The sequence below is a fragment of the Nanorana parkeri genome, unplaced genomic scaffold, assembly GCF_000935625.1.
Source record: "Nanorana parkeri isolate BGI_ZX_2015 unplaced genomic scaffold, ASM93562v1 scaffold1577, whole genome shotgun sequence".
Classification (NCBI taxonomy): Eukaryota; Metazoa; Chordata; class Amphibia; order Anura; family Dicroglossidae; genus Nanorana; species Nanorana parkeri.
This window is the reverse complement of record NW_017307845.1, coordinates 4,451-11,962: the sequence shown is the minus strand read 5'-3', so window position 1 is coordinate 11,962 and position 7,512 is coordinate 4,451. Positions and strand designations below refer to the sequence as shown.

At 41.5% G+C, this 7,512-nt stretch overlaps 1 protein-coding gene across 1 annotated transcript in view; it reads right to left on the bottom strand.

The window, feature by feature from the left end:
- Nucleotides 1–5,989, bottom strand: part of LOC108798877 (protein CLEC16A-like) — a 102,247-nt gene extending 96,258 nt beyond the window's left edge. Inside the window, exon 1 of the mRNA XM_018570687.1 lies at nt 5,837–5,989. The gene's annotated coding sequence lies outside the window, so the exon portion shown is untranslated. The remainder of the gene's footprint in view (nt 1–5,836) is intronic.
- Between the last annotated feature and the right edge of the window lie 1,523 nt (nt 5,990–7,512).

Genomic DNA, 7,512 nt, shown 5'->3' with positions numbered 1-7,512 from the left:
GGTACCGAAGTGAGCGGGCAGGTGACGAAGAGGTCCGGGGTTGGTTCGGGTGGAGGTAAGGGCTCTGTAACCGCTATCCCTAGGATAATAGGCAGGATGTGGAGCGGGAGCTCTTCGTTATGCGACCAGTCACATGCAGCCGCCGGCCACGCCCCCCGGGATGGACTTTTAAAAGAGTTTTAGAAGTCATTCGTCTTTATAAGTCCAAGTAATGTGCCTAGTTGGAGTCACATTCTCTCGGGAATGGGGTTCAAACTAAGAATATTGTGTTATTTTATATTCTATCCTCTTGCAGGTAGATCTACATGAGCAACTGAGAGCCTGGATGTACTTGTTTGAAGTGTTTTGCACTACTGTTTTATTACTACTAGTTAGTTAGTAATAGGGTTATAGGATATGTAAAGTTATGTCAATTTATACCAATATCTAATTTGCACTATGTGATGATACGTGATGTAAAGCTTACCTTTTTACAATGTAATGCCTTTACTCTACCTCTATCTGTCCCTGGAATACCCACAATTCTCATGGATGGTATTTTTCGGATTTTTGTAAATTTGCATTTTATAGTGTGAGGAATGGATCTGTTGGGTCCAAGATCTTTAAGTTACGGGAGAATGTAGGGGGTCTACCCCCTAACACCCCCTGTCATAAAGCAGTTTTAGTCAGGTTTCCAAATTTAGTTATTACTTTCCGCCAGTAGGGTGTGCTCATGTGTTGTCCATGTGCTTCATCCACCAGGCTTTGCTGTGACAGAGTACTGTGCTGGAGTGGCAGCATGTGACAGTGGTTCTGTGGTGGCCAATCAGTACAGTGAACATCATAGGAGTAGGGATTGGCTATAGCAAAACCCACGAGCATGCTCAGAACTGGGGTAGTCTTGCTCCTGCCACTCCCCTTTTCGGAGGTTGGAGCTCAGGTACTGGGCGGCTGCCCATGCCTGAGGGCTAGGCCAGATCTCACCAGGCTGCATATAGATTCTGTATGCAGCCTGGTGAGATCTGTGTGCAGCTTTGGTGAGACCTGCATGCAGCCCTGGTGACATCTGGACGCAGCCTGGTGAGAAACTGCCTTAAAATCATTAGTCGCCAGGGCTACGTCCAGATCTCACCAAGGCTGAATACAGATCAGACATAATCTAGACGCAGCCAGGTGACATCTGGACTCCACATCCCACCAGGCAGCGTCTAGATGTCACCAGGCTGTGTACAAATCTCACCAGGCTGCGTACAAATCACACCAAAGCTGCGTCCAGATCCCACAGGCTGCGTTCAGATCCCACCAGGCTACGTCCAGATCCCACCAGGCTACGTCCAGATCCCACCAGGCTGCCAATGGGTCTCTCCAGAGCTGTGTATAGATGTCACCAGCGCTGCTAACAGGTGCCGTGCTGAGCCCGCTCTACGTGTGCGTAGTGAGCCAAATGGAGTGGGTGCCGGTCACGTGTCCGCTCAGAGGCTGCATTTCACTGTGTGGGGCTGCCTCGAGCAGTGCCTGCGCCGGTGTAACACACTTTGCTGAATAATGTGCAATTCCTGGAATCACAGCTGTGGATTAGTAGAAAGTGTACAAGGACAGATCAAAGTCTATAGTCACTTATCTGGCCAATTATGTAATTAGGAAGTAAAAGTATATGATAAACAGTCCAGGGAACTCAAATGAATAATGTTTTGGGCAGAAGTCCCGCCAAGGATAATAATTAGTAAGGTTAATTGTTACTTGCGTTTATGCAGACTTGAGGAGCCGCTTTGATCAGGAGGCTGTAGACCTGCAGAACACTTTGTCCTTCAGTTAGTAGTGGAGCAGACTGGACGAGTCTGAACTTGCAGAGGAGCAGTGAGCTGTTCCAGAGAGGGTTAATCTTGACACGGGCTGGAGACTGTCAACACTATGTGAAGCTGGAGGATTGCCAAGAGCTGCAGCCAACAGGAAAGCGGAGGCGGGAGATGAGCACGGGCAGCAGGACTCACTCAACCCCAGTTTGAATGGCTGGATCGTACCGCAGGAATGTGACAGATGAGAGGCTGATATGAGTGGGAGTCTGAAGAGAGGCAACCATGTTACAGCGAGGACGTCTAACTTGCAGTTGAATCTGGCGCCTTATGCCAGATAGGTGGGAGGAGCCGGATGACGCAGAGGAGGCGGCATCATCTACGGATACCGGAATGGAGGAGGGGTATGCTGCAGCTAGGAAGGTGGAGGAGGAGACGCGGGACCTGAGACAGCCGACCCGATTAAAACATTTAAAGGGCCAGCATCGGGGGATTTTCACGAGTACAAGTACTCGTGAAAATGCCCTGTATCGGGACATCCCTAATATAAATATATTTTTTATACAATAATTATTATAAAAAAATAATAATAATCAAAACTTGTGAAAAAAGTGTTTTCTTTAAGTTTTTTCCTCATTTTTTTATATTTTATTCGAACTAAGTGAGGCGTTCGGTACACATGTTATTACACATTATATAGCCCTATCTGTCCTCTAAAAAACAATATATAATATGTGTGGGTACATTTAGTAAGAAAGTATATTACTGCCATGGAAGGATCACACAGCAAAAATGTAAAAAGTGTGTCAGTCATTTACGAACAGAAACTGAAAACAAGCTCAGTCATGAAGGGGTTAAGGGATTATTACTTATGGGGGGTTCTGTATACTATTTTGGTTGAACTTGCCTACAGACTTGGTGGCGCTGGTTTGTTTTTTTGGAAAAATGACTGGATTGAAAAATTATCATGTAATGTCTACTGACTTTAACCCCTTCGTGACGGGAGACGTACAGTGTACGTCCCGTCACAAATTGGCTATATGACTGGCCACGTACACTGTACGTGCCGAGTTATATCAGCCTCTGTAATGCTGGTAACTGCTGATTCTCAGCAGTTACCAGTCATTAATGAATGCCTCAGTATTAAGGCATTCATTAATGAAATAGTTAAGCTTTTGTAAAAGCTTCTTCCTTTCATTAATGAAAGAATGAAGCCTTTACATTCAGATCAGGATCAGTCTCTAAGGTTATTAATAGCTGTTCCTAAGTTTGGAGCAGCCTAATAACTAAAAATTAAAAAAGTTAATTTATCATGCAGTCATAGTGACTGCTTGATATAAACTGACAAAAAAAATTTTTTTTTTACACTTATTTGTTTTACAAAGTGTAAAAAAAAATAAAGTGTACAAAAAATTAGGAAAAAATAAAACTTTTATATATAAATATATTTTTATACTATAATTATTATTAACAAAATTCTAAAAATAATAATAATGAAAACTTGCTGCTGTGGAAGAAGCACACAGCAAAAATGTAAAAAGTGTGTCAGTCATTTAGGAACAGAAACTAAAAACTAGCTCAGTCATGAAGGGGTTAAGCCAAAGCATTTGAGAGGGTCATTTAGCAAAATGTTGTACAATTATCACTTCATATATGAATATTTTTCACTTTAGCTCATCCAGACAAAGAGAAAAATATAAAAGCGAAATTTCATAATAATTGTACGCGTTTCCCGATGTACTGTAAAGACACATCCACTTTATGTCACAGCCCTGAAACAATTTTAATCCAGTCTCTGCTATATCATTTACAGATTGCTGGATTTAAGCAATAGTTTGCTACCATAGCTAGTAGAAAGCCAAATAGTGTCTGTATTATGTCAGTGTTCTGTATTTGTAAGGATAGAACAGATAAAATGTTTGGGAGCACAAGATTACTCACAGACCTGAGAAGATCATGAAACATTTTGATTAAGCATAGTCCTGCATATTTAGGCCATAATTGTTTTCTATTTCTTTTAATCACCATCCTATGTCTTTGTTCTGTCTACCAAGGCCTTTAGTAACAGATATCCTTTTCCCATTTGTAACCATGTAAGTTTGTGCATTTAAAAGGAACTGAAAGAAGATAAATGTTTTTCTTGACCGTATTAGCTAATGAGATGTAATAGTTTTAATTTGTGTCTTGTACAGGAAACAAACACATGCAATGGGCAACATAAAGTCTTTCATTACCTAAGGTTTTTATGAACTGTCAGTTCAACTGATAAATACCCACCATAAAATATGTTCAGTACATATTTTTTTTGCTTGTGCAACAGACTATGCTAATGTGCTTTGCTGATCCAGCACAGTGACAGACATACGATCAGTACCATACACTCCTTTTTCTCAAGATCTTAGACACACATTTGCATTTTGCAATTGCTGGAGATATTTTCTGTCATTCTAAGGTATAACAAATTATATATTGTGCTTATTAGGTGTTCTACTTGCATTAAGCTCAACATTACATGGAAGCAGCACGTATCAATGTATGCACTAAATGTGATGTAATAATGTGGCTTTTAAATAAAATGTCATTGTAGGTCATGCTAAATGGTTCCATTGGTCACTACATGGTTAATTCAGAAACCATAGAAAATGTTATTAAAACATTTGTGGGGGGAAAAAAACTTTTGTGCAACTTTTTTCAAATGTAATTATTAAGCATTGTATTTGATCTGAAGTTCCCAGTCCATGGGCTACAAGCTACAAGCTCGTGAAGCATATAAAAAGGATGTAAGTCGATGGAGAGACCCTGCGCACTCCCCACAGCAGTCCCGGCCAGATAAGAAAAAAGTGATGCTCGCAGTGATGAATTACCACGGATGGTGCCGTGCAAACACAGGAAAGTCAGGAAATCACCAGCACTCAGTAGTAAAGATAAATATGTCCCTTTTATTGGACAGAAAGCGTCACAGACATCTGTCCAATAAAAGGGACATTTATCTTTACTACTGAGTGCTGGTGATTTCCTGCATATAAAAAGGATACATTTTATTAGACTGAGTGCTTAAATAACCTGACAACACTCGACACTCACTTTCCATCTGTTTGGAAATCAGAGGAATCTAATGAGCAAGCTTGAAAATCCATATGATTAAGGGCCGGTTCACTCCACAAACTCCGCGTTCTAGTGTGTTTGACCTCTGGAATGCACTGGAACGCAAGCCGGCCGGCTCCCTGCATAAAGGGGCTGGCAGGGGGCGTGGCTGTGCATTGAAGTCAATGGCACCGCAGCCACGCCACCTGCCCGCAGTGTGATCACCCGGAACGCAGGCGCATTAGTTACTGGAAAGCGAGCCGGCCGACTTGCGTTCCAGTGGCTGAACGCACTGGAACACAGAGTTTGTGGTGTGAACCTAACAAATGGGTTCTGCTTTGCTTTATGTACAGTGAGAGACTGCGTGGAATGTGTCAGATTTGGCTTTTTTTTCGACTTTTTTGTGTCACACCAACACAAACAAAAGAAATAAACATAATACCTAAACATTTGTAATTGCAACAATTTTCGGCGCAAAGTGGTGCAATATCTGACAGAAATGCAGGGGTGCCAATATTTTTGCCCATGACTGTATATAGTCTGTAAATTGTTGTTTAATTTGTCAGTGATATATAAATTAACAATATACCACTAATAGAAACTTAGATGCAACGCTCTGACAAACTGATATTTGAAAAAACTTAGTATAGCACATAAATTCATTTTGCGATCTATAATATATTTTTCTGCAATCTGAAATACACTTTATTAGAAAAATCAAAACTGAAATATATTGCAATAGCTGTACTGGTTCTATTTGTAACAATGATCTGCTTGCAACCAACATGACTATTATAAAGAACCCAAACAAAATAAATTGTACAGCGAATTCCCACAGTATTCAGCCATGAAAATAAGAAATGATACTGAATGGTAAGATTAAAATCTTACTTGATATAAATATGAATTTATGTTAAACACAGATAGTTGTAATCATTTTTGGTTTGAGGACTGATCCCTTGGTAATAATGATATTGTACCTGACGGGCTCTGGACTGTAGAAGGAGTTGATGTGAGACTGGTGGTGATTGAATCACAAGGCCCAGTGCTTCCGCTGGAGCTGCTGCTTGAAGGAGGTGATGGGGAAGATGCTGGTGATACACTGTGCTGGTTTATGCACTGAGCTACAGCAAACCCTGTAAAAAATAAAACATGCATTTCTCTGGTTTGGCTATATATAGTTCAGATGCCATAAATATAAAGTTTAGTGATCTTTTTTTTTTTTTAATTCTTTATTTCTTATTTTGAGCCAACATTTTACAGTAAACATATACATTCGGGTAATGATGTCGTACAGTTACAAACGTAGGAAGCATATCTATATCTCCCAGCCCCAGTCGCATAATTAACCAAGGATCAAACGGTATCAACATAATATCGTATGCACCATCCAGGCGTTTGGGGTGATTGCAATGCATATTTTATATGTTATAATATGTATTGAGCAATAGTTTCGATAGGCAGAGGTGTGTAAACTTAGGGGTCCACCTGTTTGCTTCTGGGGATTGAGGGAAGGGGTGGGGCAACAGACAACATCAGGACAAAAAAGGGAAGAGGGGAAGGCTTACCAACGAGAGGAAGGGAGGGCAGTACCAGCAAGCTAGTGTGTAAGAGAAGGTATAGGTCAATGGGACATGGTAGAGCCTGTCAAGAGGGTCACTCATGGGGCACTTCCTTGTGAGCCGGTGAGAAGTGAAAGATCATACAGAGTATACACGGCCCTCAGGGGAATCCATGTACTCCAGCCAGTAAAACCACGTCCTAGAATAACGCTCCTGCCTGCCCTGAGAGGACAGAATCATGTCCTCCATCACCCTGATCTCCTCCACTCTGCGTATCCACATAGGGATTGTAGGGGGAGAGGGATTCTTCCATAGACTAGGAATGCAGGATTTAGCTGCATCCATATGAATGGAAAATGTAAATACATAAATTGTGAGAATTAGGCAAGAACCCAGGCTTTGAGAATCATGCTGATCAATAATAATGGATTTTAACCTTTTGTTATGTATGAATTTTAATGATTTGTAATAAAGTTATATAAATTGAAAATCCTCTGACGCCTCTTTCAAAACCCCATTACAACCTAGGTTGTGAATGTTTTTGTATAATGGATTAAATAGGGGTGAGGTTTCAGATCCCCTGGGCTGATACTCTGGGCAGTGCTATTTGTATCTAAAGGTAAATTGCCTTGTCTTGCCTTGCAGCTGTACTGGAACACATGGCCAGAGTGCAGCCCCTATGCATCCGATGTGAATTATGACGGCTGGCTCCGCCAAGCTGTCAGTAGCAGGTTGTCGGCCGGCCATTCCAGCTTCGGCTTTCACCTCGGCTCAGTAGAGCTGAAGCATATGCCTTCGGCTCGACTGAGCAGCTCGGCCAACTTCCCTGCAAGCCCGCGGTGTCCTCTGCTGTACGCGGCTGGCATATGAGTTTTAGTTTCCTTTTCAGGCGTCACAGCGGGGGGCGGAGGTAAACAACAAATTTCCATGAAAAACAATGTACCACTTTGGGATGCTAAAATCCTGAATAATCATACCGCCAGGGAGGTTAAAGTCTATTTTCAACTTTGTAAGTTATTGCCATTTTTGCATTAATGTAATGGTGCAGTGATGATGTATGTGTGTGTGCATTTTCACTATTCAGAGTGCTGTTT